This window comes from Cloeon dipterum, chromosome 3 (genome assembly GCF_949628265.1).
Source record: "Cloeon dipterum chromosome 3, ieCloDipt1.1, whole genome shotgun sequence".
NCBI classification, from domain to species: Eukaryota; Metazoa; Arthropoda; class Insecta; order Ephemeroptera; family Baetidae; genus Cloeon; species Cloeon dipterum.
In genome coordinates, this window is record NC_088788.1 from 6,050,225 (window position 1) to 6,066,930 (window position 16,706).

Below are 16,706 nucleotides of genomic sequence, written 5' to 3' on the forward strand. Positions count from 1 at the left end.
AATGATTTTTTTTTGCTTTTGTCTGCAATATTAATTAAATATTTTCTCGAAAATTGGTAAAAAATATATTTTTTCGTCCACGTGTAAACAAACATCAATTTAGTTTCTTAATTCACATTACATTCGAGAGGTTTGCGATGTTCTCCCTGAGAAATTGATGGTAAAAAATGTTTTAAAAAAATATTGCAATTTTAAAAAACACCTAGCGTATGTATTTGAGCATGATTTTACCAAGAATTTCTACAATGTTATGACACATATCATATAAAAAGAATTGAAAACACAAATTTTTGCAATTCCCACTTTAAGTTATGGATAGGTGTTTTGCTTTGCTTAGTATTTAAAAAATCATTGCCTTAAACAAACAAGCGAAACGAAGTATCAATTTACCAAAATGCTTAGTTGATTTGCTATTTATTTTAAGAGTAAAAAGGAAAATTGGACAGTTCCTCTGTGATTTTAAACTTTTAAAATGAATAATATTCCTTTAGGATTAGAATGAATTAAAAAAAATGATTGTAGAAAGCTTTTCCAAGAGAGGCTAAGAAATAAAAAAATAAGTATATTATCACACGATCTAAGGTTGAATAAATTGGGAGTATAGCTATGTACTGCAAAATCTATTTTATCTCTTTATTGTGATGCACTTTGAAATGCTCATCACCGTCGAACAAAGTTAAAATAGCACATTTTTACTCTAGTGGAATATTTTCACTAAATTATATTGTTAATTTCAGAAATAATCATTTCCATATATACAAATACATATATATCTTCAATTTGATTATTGTTTTCTCAAAAGCTCATAGCATATAAATCATTAATAATGGAAAAGTGCTTGCCCTACTGACAATTTATATTTTAACTGTTCTTAATATTAATCGCATGAATCCCAGAAAAATAATCTTATCCTACATCAAAATTCAGGTGCATGTGTGGAACATTATTTTAAAACTATATCTTTGTCAGTTTGCCCGCTTTGATTTAAAAAAGAAAAAAGTTTTTTGTATAAAATTAATTTGCCATAAATCTTGACTAAATTTAAATATTAAATAAATTAAACAAAACCATAAAATTAAAAAATTAAAACATGTTCATAATTTATGCAATCATTAAATAAGATTTGTTTTGTCCGATTTGTTTTATGTTTAATGAATTTTGTGCTACAATTTAATTTAGCAAGTTGGTGTGTATCTGTTTTCAGATAGAGTTCTCCGGTTTCAAGAGAGCGCGGGTGGCACGAGGGCCGGCAGATTTTTTTGCCCCGCGGAATGTGGATTATGCCGGGAGCTGGAGCCAATAATAAAAAGCGTGAGTGATTTCCATATGCATGCGCGCGGCAACGACGACGCGAGGTGGCCTCCGCCTGAGTGTAAACTAAATGAAAATATAGCTCAGCATCTCTTCTCTGCGCTCACACCTGCACGCCAAATGAGATACACACACGACGAGCGCAGAGCAGAGCAGCACCAGAGTGAGATCTCATCCGAAGATTTTCACACCTTTTTTTAATTAACTGCTGCTCGCTCACGGATAATTAAGGTGGTTAGAGCCACGAAAGCGCGATCACGATTTTGACTCCGAAGCTGCCGACCTTAAAATATACAAAATGACAAAAAGATCTCGCTCCCTACTTAATTATCTCTGCGGATGTGGACACACCAGAGGTTCTGCTAATAAAAATACATTTCTATTATTTGACGTCATTTTAAAATTAATCCTTTAGGATGCCAAAGATTAATTTTAATTTAATCCAATAATGACCACAAAATATTCAAATAATATAATTAAGGCATTTTAATATTAAATAAAATAGAGGATTTTCAGTTTGTTTTGGGGGTAGAGGGGTGATTGCCTCGATCAACGGTTGTCGAATAAATTTACTAGAGGCCTATTTTCACGAACGTATTTGCAGCAAGTCCAGTTAGGTTTTTATCCTGCCTGAAATTGTCTAGGGATTTGAAGCTTAGACTCAATTATAATATTTTACGCATTCTCTTCACTATAGAGCTCCTGCTGGTTCGATCCCTTTAGGGTTTAGGTCAGCAGCACTTCAGCTCCAAAAACATAATACCAGCTTCAGGATTAGCAGCAGAGGATTTTGAATTTTAACCGTCTCGATTTTAATAATTTCTGAGCACTAAATGAAATGTCAGTCGGCTTCACTGTGATTCAACTCCTCATTTGAAAGATCAAAACCCCTATATTGCATCCTGCAGTTTAAAGAGATTTTTAAGAATTAAAAGCAAAATAGATTGAACGGGAAAAAACGTAAATTTTTCTGATGTCTATACAACTTCTGCCCTAAACTGAGCAATTATTTGACAGTGACAAAGAGCCTTCAAATTCTTCACCATTATACAAATGAGCTTTTCGCAATCATTAATATTTCAAATTAATCTCTAATATAGTCTCAATTAATTATGTAAATTTGACATTGATATATGGTTAAGTGCCATGACATATATTTATATAATATACAATTGATTATATCTACAAAGTACTTATAATTGTGTAATTGATTTTACAAAAAAAAAGTTTACTCTTCAATAAATTTTAATAATATGAAATGTTATATATTATTCAAAAAGATGTTTTACTGATTGAAATTTTTAAAAACTTCAAAATATTAAAAGTATAAATTTATAAATTTCTGAGCACATATATAATGTATTCTAGCTGAAATCCTTTAAGTTTGTAAAGCAGTTCTAACAATTAGCTAAATTTATCCCAGCGGGGTCCAGATTCATGCGACGCGCAGATGTGGCGTTCGGTGGAGTCTGGCGTGAAATAATGGTCACGTGAAAATTCGTATAATTTGCATTACTCTTAACTAATTGTGTCTTTTGGATCGTAAAAACAAACTCTCGACACTCGTACGACAATTGAAAGAGAGCTTTTTTGTTTCCCACATTCAGACGCCATCTTGGATCTGCGCAGTGCGAACCAATTTTATCGCACGTCTGGCTCCCGCTGATTTATCCATTTTATATAGAGAATCATATCCTAAAAATTAAACACTTCCCCAATATTTACTAAAATATGAAATAAAACAAAAGGATAAATGGATGGTTGTCATGCATGAAAATTGCCAGCAGAAAAGCTTTATTTTCATATCGAACAACCTTTAAAATAATTTTCATCAGGATCTCCAACACAGCATTGCGACAAGCTGCTTTTTCTCATATCTGGAGGGGAAAGAAGTTTCATTAGCCGGCGTCCAGGTGATTTACTCCACAGGCCGAAAAATATGAATTTAATTCCTTTTAGCAAAAAAGTTTGGCTAATAGAATCAGGCGGGGAGAAAGTCGCGTCTTTTGAAGGGCGCCGAGCGAATTTGCATTTTTTATGAGAGCAGCGCGCTGAGTTATTTCCATTTTAGATTATTTCACTTTGATTTTTCCGGCGTCAACTTTTCTTTTTTTACGCCGAAAAGTTTTTAATTCGTTGTATCTGGCGGGGGAGGGGGTGCTGTCGGTGTCGCTGCAGCGGAATATTTTGTTCGCGCTGGCACCGAGTTAAGTATGAATTTTGCTTCTCGAGTGGCGCGCAGATAACGAGAAAGGAGGTGAAGCAGGGAGACAGACTCACAGACTCACTCGCCTGCGCTCCTCCGCTCTTAAGAGGGCTTACTCTTAAGTACTCGGCACATTGTGTCGGCGGCGATCATTATGCAAAGTAGACACGGCAAAATGTAAAATAATATTGCATGCGCCGCCATCTGCATAACAGATGAATTTAAAGCTGCACCAACGCAATCAATTCCTTGTCGCAACGCAAAATCGACAACGCACGCTCTTATCGCGATCCCAACGCTAAATGCTCGATTGTATATTATGGCTTTGCGAATCTAAAACTTCGTTTCATTCGTGTTTTATTATGTTAAAGTTAAGATACAGGGTGAAGATAAAAAATTATTTGAATTTTGTTTTTATTTATCGGAAATTTCAGGAATGTAATTGTCAGTACGATAACCAGGAAACAACAATTCCCACACCGATTAAAATTAATGGAGATTAGCAATAACATAATCTTGTACTCTTACCATTTTTAAATAAATAAAACCTGAAACAAATCATGTATTTAATTTAAAAAAAATCAAACTTGAAATCCCCAAATATAGTAAAATAAATTTAATAGCAAAATATAATTTGAAAAATGTACACTTTAAAACAAATAATTTAATACGAAAAATTTAGTACATTTTGCTTTACTGTATATCAATAACTTTACCCAAAACTAAACAACATAAAGTTATTTGTACTTCAAAATAAATAAAAACAAAGCATCAATCAAAGATTGTTCTAGATGCAATAACCAGTTTATCGCTAAACAATTTGTTCTACAATTTTCAACAGTAAAATAACCTTGCAACAGTAAAAATTGAATTTTTTTCCAGTTTTCTTCCAAATTTATAGTGCATTGACCACATTTTCTTGGCAGATTTCGGTTCCTCTCGTCGAGATCTGTCCAACAGCGTTTAGGGAAACTCTCTGTTATAAAATTACATATCAATTTTCAACTATACATAATTTATTCAAAAATCTATCAGCGATTTTCGTGCAATCTAGATTATTTTTGTTGCTATTTATCCAACGGTGTGCGAATTATAAGGTAAATTTATTAGCCAATTCACCAGTTGCATAAACTCTAAGTGTTCGAAGCCACCAACAGATGGCACCACCGTAGACTTTTGTTTTTAAGGCACTTCCGCTATGATTTCAGACTCAATCTAGCTACTGTGCATTCTTCAATTAATTTGCTATTTTTTGACGTGCTGAAAACCAAAATCGGTTCAGCCAATCGCCGTAGAAACGTGAAAAACTATTTTTTGAAATAAAAAAATCTTTTCCAACGTTTCTACGGCGAATGGCTGAACCGATTTTGGTTTTCAGCACGTCAAAAAATAGCAAATTAATTAAAAAAAGCAAAATAGCTAGATTGAGTCTGAAATCGCAGCGGAAATGCCTTTAAACCGCTTAAAGCAAAATTTTTGAAGAAAGTCTGTGACTGCGCCATCTGTTGGCGGTTTCAATAACTAAGGGTTTATGCAACTGGTCAATTAAAATAAACAAAATTTGATCCTATTTTATTTAATTAATTCCAATTATTCTAGCTTTAATTTAGTCTGAGAGTAAATTTAAATCTTATTAATCTATTAAAAATGAATAATTCTCTTTGGTTTGAAATGAAATGTTTTCTTAGCTTAAATAATTCCCTCCTCTGAATTCAAATGCAAACTAAAACATGGCAATCAGTTTAAATTCCTTTGGTTTGACTCTTTTTGCTTAATTTATTTTATAAAAAAATTAACAGTGCAAATTTGAACACTAACAGATAAAAATAATGGCATTTTCTCAAAGAAAACCCTTTCTCAGAGTCTGAAATCATTATATATTTTTGGAATAGTTAATGAATTTAATTTTCAATTCTATTTTTCTTAAAAATTCTTATGGCCAGAAATGGGTTGCTCCAAATTTTCCTTTATAGATATTTATGAATCTCCTTTTAAAACAACTCAACAGAAACGTGAGTCTTCCAGTCTTCTCCTCGGACGTGAAATGACGGATTCCCAGTAAAGATAAAACCGTCGTTGCTGGGATGCTGTGTGTTTTAAAAACGTACGCACGCCCGCCGTTTTACAGTTAAAGCTGAAGTCGGGCGAGAAAAAAGCGTCTACTCGGCGATGAATGACAGCGTTTTGCGGCAAAAAAGACGGCGATTTGCGTCGATTTTGAGCGGCGGACTCTCCCACGGGACCAGCACGGAGACCATTCAAGCTTTGATTGTGTCAACCGGAGGATTTCTCCTTTGAGTCGCGACGTGCTCGGCATGCACGATCACCTCAGGCGTCCTCCAGTCGACCGACCGGCGTTATTTTCTTTCCTCCACCGAGCAACGCGCAGACAATACACATCAACGTGTACGTCGTTATATGTTACACACACTCACTCACTGGCTAGCTGGCTCGTTTTGCTCGTCTCGGCTTCCAGGAACACGCAAAAAACCGCGGCAACCTGAGATGACATTACACGCGCCGTCACGGCCAGGGTTGGCAATTTTAGACCTGAGCTGCCAAATATTTCCTTTAGCTTTTCATTGGTTGCCGTCTTGATAGATAATTGTAATGAATTATTGAAATAGAAAGGTATTTCAGTCTAATGTCGTGATTTATAGTACTTAAATATATATATTCTTTGACAATGAGTAAATATATTTTTATTTTAATTACATTTTATACAGTGTTTTAAATTTTCAAACCGTAATTTATTATTAAAATTTAATCTATTATCATAAATAACAATAAATATTGTATAAATAAAATAAAATTAATTCTTGTCAATAAGAAAAAAGTCACAAAAAATATTATTTAAAAAGCTTTAAATTAAAAACGTATTTAATCTATTTTTTTTGTTTTACACGTCATTAAATGTAAAAGGTTTCAATGATATTATGATATTGCGATGGGACCTAATTGCAAGCCCGTGTCCTACTTTTTGGAAAAATTGAAAAAGTTTCCAATTTGTAGGCTGTGTGGACTAGATTATCTCTGGTCATTTTTCTTAGTTCCAAGGGTACAGCAAACATTTTACTAAGAAGTACCATAAATTCTTTGAAACGCTGAATTTTTAGGCTGGGTTAGGGCATTTTGTAAAAAAATTAACTCATTAAAAACCTGCAATAAATGATTAAAATTTAGGAAATGATAGAAATTTATCAATAAATTTTTAATTTAGTGGTACAAAAACAAGGACGAAAATCGCAAAAGAGGAATGATAGTGCAAAAGCCTGGAAAATGCTTGTTGCCAATGCATAAGCTCATCCCTTAGGATTCAGTTAAAGCCTAAATTGACCTAAGAAGCACTGTAATTTTTTTTAGAAAATTGGCTGGAAAGTTAGCGTGCTTTTCAAATGGTAATGGCTGTCTCCTTACTTGAAATCCGATTTAATTTCAAAACCAAGAGTTTCCCCAATAAGTGGCATACACCGTTGGACAGATCTCGACGAGAGGAATCGGAATATGCCGAGAAAATGTGTTCGAGCACTGTAAATTTTGGAGAAAATTGGCAAAATTTGAAATTTTATTGTTGGAAGATCCTTTTTTGTTATTGCAAATTGTTGAAAAAATTGTTTATCGATCAATTGCTTATGAAAACCAACAATTCAAATAATTTTCAATTGTTGCCCTGTATCTTTCCACTTAGATACAATTGCTAATTTTGGTAACCGCCACTAATAATAAGATTTTCTGCCCAAAAATCTTAAAATTTAATAAAACTGAATTAAAACTTTATTGTCATTGCAAGTTATGATCAATTTATTTTTCCCAATTTTAATTCAAGACAAATTTTATAAATTACGATGAAATATCTATTTTCATTTGCAATTGGTGCAAAAGCGTTGTCTACAATTGGCAACCCTGGTGATGAATTTCCTGTTTCGGGGCGAGTTTCAAAATGCGTCTCCTTTTCCGAGAAGCCGGCCAGTGACACGAAATTGAGCGATCCGCGCCGACGAGACCAGCCAAATTGGCCCTCATTCGCCGAAGCGCAAACTTAATTCGAGCTATTAGCTAATTGCTTAATAAATTATCTCTGCGTGCAAAGAAAACGAGAGTCAGAGCGGATCAAATTTGAGCAGAGCGTTTATAAATTTGTCAGCCGCGCCGGTCGTTTTCACGGGGAAGAACAGCAGCCGCTGCGTGAATAATTCCTGTTTCGAGCGATGTTTTCGATTGATAAACATCTCTCAGCCGCGGCTACTGGTTTTCGCCGAGAATGTGGTCATATCATTCATTAGGTGATCCGCAATCTGGATTCCGAAACAAGTTTGGAATTTTTATTAGCACCGCCTGCTCACCGCATGCGTTTTCTCGACAATTACAATGGCGTAATAATGCATCATATATAATAGCGTACTCTTTTTTTATTACTTTAATTAAAGAGCTGTTTGCACAAAAAATAATTTGCGTTATTGATTTAAATAAACAAAATAATGCTGTTGAGTTTGCACCTCAAATTTTAAGTTTTGCTCTCACTGAATGAGCGTGAATAGCAGTTGGAAATTACTCTAAAATGCCCAATTTGTAACGTCCTAACATTTGTATCGTGACGAGGCTTCTTCATTTTTTAAAAGCCCAATCTTCAGTTTATTTGAATTCAAACCTGAGATAACAATGCAGGGTTGGCAATTTTAGACCTGACATTGAGCTGCCAACTATTTCCTTGAGCTTTCATTGGTCATCATAAACGAAAATTGTATAGAATTAAATTATACTATCGCAACATGCAAAGCAGGGATAGATTACTTTACGGTTGAAAACAGTGGGTTTGAATAATTGAGTGTCTGTATATATACTTTTATATTAATTACATTATATATTGTCAAAAATATGTAAACCCCATTTGTTTTTAATTTGATATATTATTAAGTGCAATAAAACTTTTTTAAATTAATTTAATAAAATTTAAAATTATTAATTTACTTCAAATATAATATTAACAAAAAAAACATTAAAATAATAAATTATTTTGGTTAAGGTACTAATTATTTACAATGTTAGTTTTATTTAATAAACAACAGTAAAATTAAACTTGAATGCCCAATTTGCAATTGATTAAAAATCACGTTTTAGACAGTATGTACTTGATATCAAATTAATTTTAATGTTTAAAAATAATAGATTTGCATAATGACAAGGCTTCTTCAGTTCACTTCAATTCAAAATTTTGTAAAATGTGAAGAAATGGCTTTTCCCACAGTTTGATAAATTTGAAATTATTTATTTAAGAAATTTTTACGTTTCCTCTAAGTCAACTGTGCCAAAAAACCGTTATTTTGGCTAGAAAACTGTCTAAAGAAAGTGCAGCATTATCTTTAGATAGATAAATAAGTATTTGGAAAATTTCTCCAACTGAACCCATTAAAATTCATTGCTGTTAAAAATTTTAAATGAATAAACCAAATTTGTTTATTTGATTTGGGAACAAATGGACAATTTTTTTATTATTTGAACTGTCCTTAAAGAACTGGTATGCGTATTTACACAAAAAGTTGCCTCTGTAATTCTTTACGATGTTTTCATATTTTTTCCTCGTCCAAGACGTTGATGCAATTTCAAACAAAAATAGGTCATGCTATCTTTTCAATTCAGCAAATTCTCCAATCCGTATGAGTAGGGTTGCGAGTGAAATGCAAACATGTTTTAGGAGAAATTAGTCTAATTTGGGGAGGGGGAGGGAATAGAAGATTTAAAGCGATTTCTTAGAAATTCTTTTTAAGCGCATCGTTCGAAGCATAAATTACACGAGCTTGAGTCTGTAATGTTATATTTTATTTTATTTTTTCAAAGAATATCCTCTTCATTTGTTTACCATTAATTACATAATTAACACATCCAGTTTTTGGGGCATATCATTGTTCCCCTCCTTCCTGGGTTGGAAAATTCCACCTGCAAAACTTGAAAAATGCTCTTAGACTGTTTTTAGAGTTTCTGTGATTTTTTTCTGTAATAAAATCGCATGATTTCTGCTTATTTGATGGATCCGTGACGTATTAAAAGGGCGTAAATAATCCTATGCCTTTTTTATTAGAATCATAGCCATGATATTATTGGTCCGAAGATATTCTTCGCAATTAAAGCATTCATTTTCCATATAAAAGGGAAAATAAAAATATTTACCCATCTGAAAGTTCCAATTTTTAGGTATAACAATCCTTTTTAATGAATAAGCTCGAGTATGGCCGGGTTAAAAACCTCTAATTTCGTTTGACAGAACGTGGCGCCAATCAGCAGCGTCTGGCAATGAGTTCCGAGAGCTAGAAGCTGCTCGGCGCATTAAGCGAGCGAACGCGTCCTCATAAATCTCGGCGGGAATGTCCGTTTTTGGTCCGAAGAAGCCGAGTTTCGCGCACACGGCGATAAATCAAAGCGCAAACGGCAGGAGCCACCTCGCAGCTAGACAATAAAGAGCGCGAGAGAGAGAGAGAGAGAGCAGGTAATGTCGCATGGCTGCGCAATTACGCGCTGGCAACGGGCAGGTCAGCGCCAGTAAAAATGAAATACTCGCTGGCCATTACGCGAGAGAGTAACAGGCAGTAAAGGCCTAATTTATGAGCCAGCATCGTCGCCGCGGTGCCACGGCCGATTGTGTCCGACAAACAGGTACAAACAAACAGCTCCTTTTACAGCGAATTCCCTCATTTGTGTGGCCCATTCGTCTCTCTGTGCGCCGCGCCGCACCGCGCCGCACCGCACCGCGCGCCTCTCCCGAAAATTGTCTCTGCGTCTTCTAGAATAGAGAACGGTGCGGTGCGATTTTTAATGATCCCGGCAGCCGATTTCTTAAGTCAAAACCTTTCATGTAGGTCTTCTAATCAAAATCGCCAAAATTAGTGCATTTTAATTTAAAAAGTAGTTAAAATTTGGGTTTCTTGTCGTATGTATTTGATGATTGATTGGAAAGAAAAATTTGCATTTTACATTTTCAAGAGTTGCAGAATTTTCTTTTAAGTGCTTGCTTCGATTTAGGAAATTTTTAGTGTGTTTTTAATTTTGTTTTATTAAATTTTTATTTAAATTCAATCGTAATGAACGGGTTTAAAAAAATCTACATTTTGTTTGTTTCTACCGGCGAACTGGATATTTTGCAATGTGCACTAATGCACAATTCTTTTTTTGCCAATAATTAACTGGAAAAAACACCAGTTCACAATTTGCAACTCGAAAAACCACGAATTTCACCCAAAAACCCGAGTAATCAACGCGTTTCGTCGCGGGGAGACGTATTTTCAAGTCAAAGACCGAATTTGGCTAGTTGGTGAATTAAAAAAAAAAAAACATTCAAAATAGCCCAGATTTTGGCGCCAGGGGCGGTCGGCGGGGGCAATCGGGGTCTAAAAGAGGTAGAAATTTACAGCAAGTCTGATTATCTTTGTTTTTTTACTCTACGACCAATAAAAGCAAATTTTAAAAGTAAAAAAAACGCAAAATGTGACACTTGTCAACTGTAGTTTTCGGGGCCCAGGCGGGGCCTTTTTGGGTCGGACGGACTTATTCCGGCCCCAATCGATGCCTTTCAGTGAGATAAGTCCGCGAGTGTGCAGTTTTCCAAAATCAGACCATTTTTCGAATTTTAACGAATTTATTTTCGGTCATGTTTTCAAAAAGGTCAAAATAAAAAAAATAGTTTTATTTTTATTTAAATTTGGCCATTCGTCCGATCATAGACCACAACCCCTTATCGGACTGGTCTCGAAAAGGGCATTGACCTGCGGAACTCAAACGACCTTTCTCAGGGTACCCCGACCTGAGATCCATTCCCATGCTTGTTTTTAATTATTTTTTAGTACTTTCTAGAGTTTCAAGTACATTTGGCGATAAACGGCGGTGATTTTTCATCAACCTTCCTCAGGTCGCGTGACCTGAGAACTATTTTGTTGCAGTTTTACCTGCACCGTCACATATATTTGAGTCTTTTTGGTCAATTTCGCCACCTCGACGGACAGTTTCCCTCAGGGCCAAGCGTCGCTAGTCACTTGTATCCTCTAATAAGACAGAAAATATAAACAATTTAATTTTTGTTGAGTGTGTAATCAATGTACTTGGATGAAACAAATCAAATTGCATGGTAATTAAACTAAAAAAAATACAAAATTGCCGTAAAAATATGAAAATGAAAACAGCTTTTGCAATGCATTATATTTACTACCCAGAAAATGCTGTTTTTTCCACAGCGAAAAATTTCAAACCACAATTACTGTTTTATTACATATGTTTTCCTTTAAAGAAATCGCTACTGCGCAGGGCTCTAGTCTATTCTTACAGATTTTGTCCTGTCTACTGCTGTTGCTGAAAAAAGTTGTGTGCCTTTGGTCGGCACGTTCCTCATGCCAATTACACACACACACACACACACACACACACACACACACAGAGCCAAGCAGCCAGCTATTATCGTCTGAATCTCGCACAAGCAGCACTTTGGAGCAGGCGAATTATTCGCTGCTCTCGGCCCCTGGCTCGGATTGATGCGCCAACTGCGATTAGCCTCATTAGCCACCACGACCACCCACTCGATAATTATACGCCTCGAAATCGCTGAGCTCATTTCGATCCGCTACCGAGGAAATACACAATGAGGGGACAGTAATTGTGTCAATGAGCAATTGTAAAGAGAGAAAATAAATTGAAAGCTGTTACTGACTAAGAATTATTACATGCAAGATGAGGTTATTTACACTAAAAATAATTATTACGTTATTGATTTATCCACATTTGGTGTTCTCTCAGTTGAATTGGACAGAAAATAATGAAAAATAACTAATCCTTTTCGTACGGAAGTTTCCATAAATTAAAAATGATGGAATAATTATGTGCGTCTGGCTTCCTTTTTAATAGAAAAGATTATCATGAATCATAAGCAATTTTAGATGCATTTGAACTAATAATTCGATTTTTCAGAATATTTAAAGCATTTCTCTGCTGAGTAAGGATTGGATGGATCGCCCAGTAATTGTGTTTAGACTGTTTTTAAAACTTTTAGGTGTCTGTATTGAAAATTAGCCTTCAATTAGGCGTAAATTCGCAGTTATCGTTTTTTGGTGGTATTAATTTCTTATTTAATATTGTCAAATTTTATGATTAAGTCGCGTTAAACCCATGAATACTGTGCCTGATTTTACCAGAAAATTTCAAGAAGTTTAAGTTTATCCTGATATCAAATTCGTTGAGCTATTCAGAAAGTCCAGTGCTCGGGAAATATTTATTTCTGGATAGAGAAAAGAGAAACACAAATCTTCCATCTTATTTTTGTTTTAAATTTCCATGAAAGTTTTTCATGAGAATATTCTGGATCGGACACAACTTAAACATTTAAGAAATTTTCAATTTATCCAACTGAGGGAGACGGGTCATTTAACTATAGCTGTTTTCTATCTTCTTCACATCAGCATGATTATTTATTTATAAATAATTTCCTTAGCTTTACGCAAAGTGTATTAAAACAATTACTCAGGATATTTTAATAAAGTGTTTTTGTAAAATAAATAAGATAAAATAACAATTTTAATTTATTAAAAACAATTCTTTATTTAAATTTTTTAAATATATTTTATAAAAATCAAAATGACTTGCTTATTAAATAAATCTATATGTAATTTATTTTATTTTTTAAATATTTCAGTTAAATTTTCTAAAATAGTAGTTGTTTTGACAACAAAATTTCAGGAAAAGAGGCCGGATATTTTTTGATTCAAATTTTAAACGCTGGGAAACTGTTGGAACGTTTTCTTTGCCATTAATTTATATAAAAAAATGGCAGTGGAGAAATAGTTTAAACTCTTCTCAGTTCTGAAATCCCGGGTATATATGTATTTAAACTGAAATCTATAGAAGAAATTTTAGCAAACTATGCAAAATTTATTTATCTTTCGGTCTCTGGTAAAATAAAAAGCTCACATTTTACATAATTAACATTCAAAATAATTGTTCGTCGGTTTGCCACACATTTAAATATCGGCGAGTATCATTCTCTATATTATGTGACTGGCTTTTGCCAACTCGAACTCCCCCTGTGCGAGCGGCTCGTCTGGCTGGCTGGAAGACAATCTCCTGCTGATTATGCAAACTGCCTCACACCTACGACCGAAAAGTTGCATACTTATCAGGCAGTAATCCGCATCGTAAAGCGCACTCGCTCGCTCGCTCGCTCGGCAACCAACGCCGCTGCCGCTGGTGGTTTTATTATTTTTCGAGCCGCGCTCGCGCCGAGTTTATTAAATTATATAACAGCAGACACATAATAAAAGTTTAAGCCGCCGTAAAGAGCGCGCGAGCGCACGCCTAATATTGTTCTCTGCGCTCTGCTCTGCTCTGGATTATTACGAAATTGAAACTTTATATATCGCGTACACATAAGTTGTGCCGGAGCAGGAGGAAGGAAAGCAGGCCTCCTTCAAACTCCAATTTTCCGCAGGCTGATTTTTTGCGGCGAAATATTGCACCCCTGCGCGCCCTGTTCCCTCCCTCATAATACATATTTTTGGCGAGAGCTCTCTCTCTTCCTTCTTCTCTCTCTCTCTCTCTCTCCTGCTAGCCCGAGAGCAGCTGTCGCCGGCAAAAAGATGTATGCGCAAAGGCGAGTTTATTTTTTGCCCGCGTTTGAATATTATTAAGCCGCTCGTTAGGGAGCACTTGAGACTTTTCCCCGAGGATCAAAAACACGGACGAGGTTACGCCAATCGAGCACGCAGCACCGCCAACACACACACACAGCCTCCCACTCGATCCTGACGGAATTTCGCATTCCATCAGAATCAGACCCAACAATATTGGGAAGAAAAACACTCGACGATATATTTATATAGAAATGTCAATGTTAACCTATTCAAAACTACTCAAATAAACCCGTCAACAACCCCTAAACATGAATGTTTATTTGACTTGCTAATTTTCGTTATGATTTCTGGAATTTTGAGTCTAAAATATTTTTTTCTGCTTTAATTAATCTGAAAATCATCTAAGCTAATTTCAATTTTTCTCTTCTTCAAAGAAATACGAATTTTCTCTTCAGGAATTTAATACAAAACTGACATTTTATTTTTAAAAATCTAAATTTTTAAACAAAATACATTTTTGCGTTGAAATTTTAAAGGAGACGCCGCAGCAATGGCGAATTCGGATATTTTACTGCTCATATGTGCTCGTCAGCCGTGTGTGTGACTGTGTGTGTGTGTGTGTGCGTCTGGCAATCCCCAGGAGAGAATTAGCGCTTGAACGCTTCTAGATTTGCGTTCCGCAGGGGAGCTGTATTAAAATGTAAATAAGAGGTGAGGAACGCGTGTAGCGGAAAGTGAGTGTGCGAGTAGAAAAGAGGAATGTCAACTGCACGGCAGCCTCGGCAGAGAGAGGACTTTGAACGCACGCTTGCTTTTACAGCGATCGGTCGAAATTAACGAGCACTTTAAAATATGATTTAGACTTAGAAAAATGGTTTTTATTTATTTTTTTAAGAAGTATTGTTGAAGCAGCTCAAGTATATAATAGGTAAAAAACACAAGCTACTATTTCTATTGATAAATAATTGCTGTTTGTGCCTCTGTTGTATCATTTATTCTTAAATTGCAAAATAATTATAATTCCTTATATAAATTAAATATCTACTGTTTAAAAATAAACGAAAAAACGTTTAAAAGTTTACAGGTCTAAATTATGTATGACTAAATCTAAATACAAAAATCGTAATAATTATTTTTAACTGTTTATCCTGTGCTTCTGAAAAAATTATTAAAAAATTCGCGGCGCAGATTTTTTAAATGTTAATTTTGTTATAGATTAATTGGATTTTAAATAGTTTTCCCAGTAGTAACTATTTTGGATTGGATGCGAATTAAATATTTAAGAAAATTTCTAATTATCTTACTTTAATAGGAACAAAAAATTTGCTAAGAATGTAGTTTTTCTATTTTGAAATAAAACTAAATGCATACAGATTAATTTATAAATTTTCCCTAACTATGTGCAGAAAAACAGTTATTTATAATTAATTAATATTTTTTTTATTATTCAAAATCACCAATAAAATGAATTTTTACGTTTATTTAAAATATTTAAAATCATTAAATACTTAAAACTGTTAAAATTTATTTTTCTCAAATTATATTTTGACTAGCTCTTTATCTTACAATTTATATATTAGTTATAAACTGTTTGAAAAGTCACACTAAGGTAATTTACTGATAAAAATGCTATTTCTACACTAAAGTTTGAGAAAAACAGGGCAGAGATTTTTCAAATTGTATAAATTCGTAATAAGTAGACTCACTCTTACTGATCGCTGCAGTTTCTGAGCGATAAACCCAGTATAGCATCGCCACAGCATTTTACAATTGCTTCAATTTAAAATTTAACTTGATATTCAGAACAATTTTGAGACCAACGTTAATACTCCCTCGACAATTCCGGTTTTTCACATAGAGTATAAGCCACTTCCAATGTTGAATTATAATTTCACTCGCCTATATACTTCTGTTTGCTGCAAACCAGGTATCTGGGCTCCCCTTGAACCCCTTTTGTGTAACCTCGAAAATCGTGTAAAATCGTAAATTTTGTTTGTTTTGCTGCTGTTTACACTTCAAAGCGAGACGTGGTCGAGAGTTTACTACCCTCCGCTCTAAAACCAATTCAGATATTCATATGAGGTGAATTTTAGACAAAAGTATTTTCAAATATGTCTATATTTAACTCTCAGGAACGGAGGTTTAGTTGACAAACTTTTTTATTAATTATATACTACGAGGTTCCTAAAAGTAAAAGATGTTTTTCACCAAATTTTGGCTTTAAAGAGAATTAGGTATTTGACTCGTCATGATCTCCACTAGATAGCACGAGCAAAAGACATTCTAAGGGTACTTGCAACCTTAAATCAACCCTTTCCTTCCAAATCACACACGAAGATTTATAAAATTTTACGGAGGCAACAAAGCTATCAATTCAGTCTCCATAATTCTGAAAATTTGCTCCTAATTCCAACCCCTAGAAAAAGGGCCTAGGATCAAGATAAATTTAATTTTAATTTGATAATTTTATAGATTTTAAAACAATAAATAAATTCCCTGATGAATCATCCTTTGTGTCCATGGTCAGCCCTCACATGCTGAAAATCCTTTTGTTTGGCCCCAAATATCGAGATGACTGGGCTTGAAAG

At 34.4% G+C, this 16,706-nt stretch overlaps 1 protein-coding gene across 1 annotated transcript in view; it reads left to right on the top strand.

The window, feature by feature from the left end:
* The first annotated feature begins 1,213 nt into the window (after positions 1 to 1,213).
* LOC135939433 (maltase A1-like) overlaps positions 1,214 to 16,706 on the top strand; it is a 44,229-nt gene continuing 28,736 nt past the window's right edge. The window contains exon 1 of the mRNA XM_065483823.1: positions 1,214 to 1,311. The gene's annotated coding sequence lies outside the window, so the exon portion shown is untranslated. The remainder of the gene's footprint in view (positions 1,312 to 16,706) is intronic.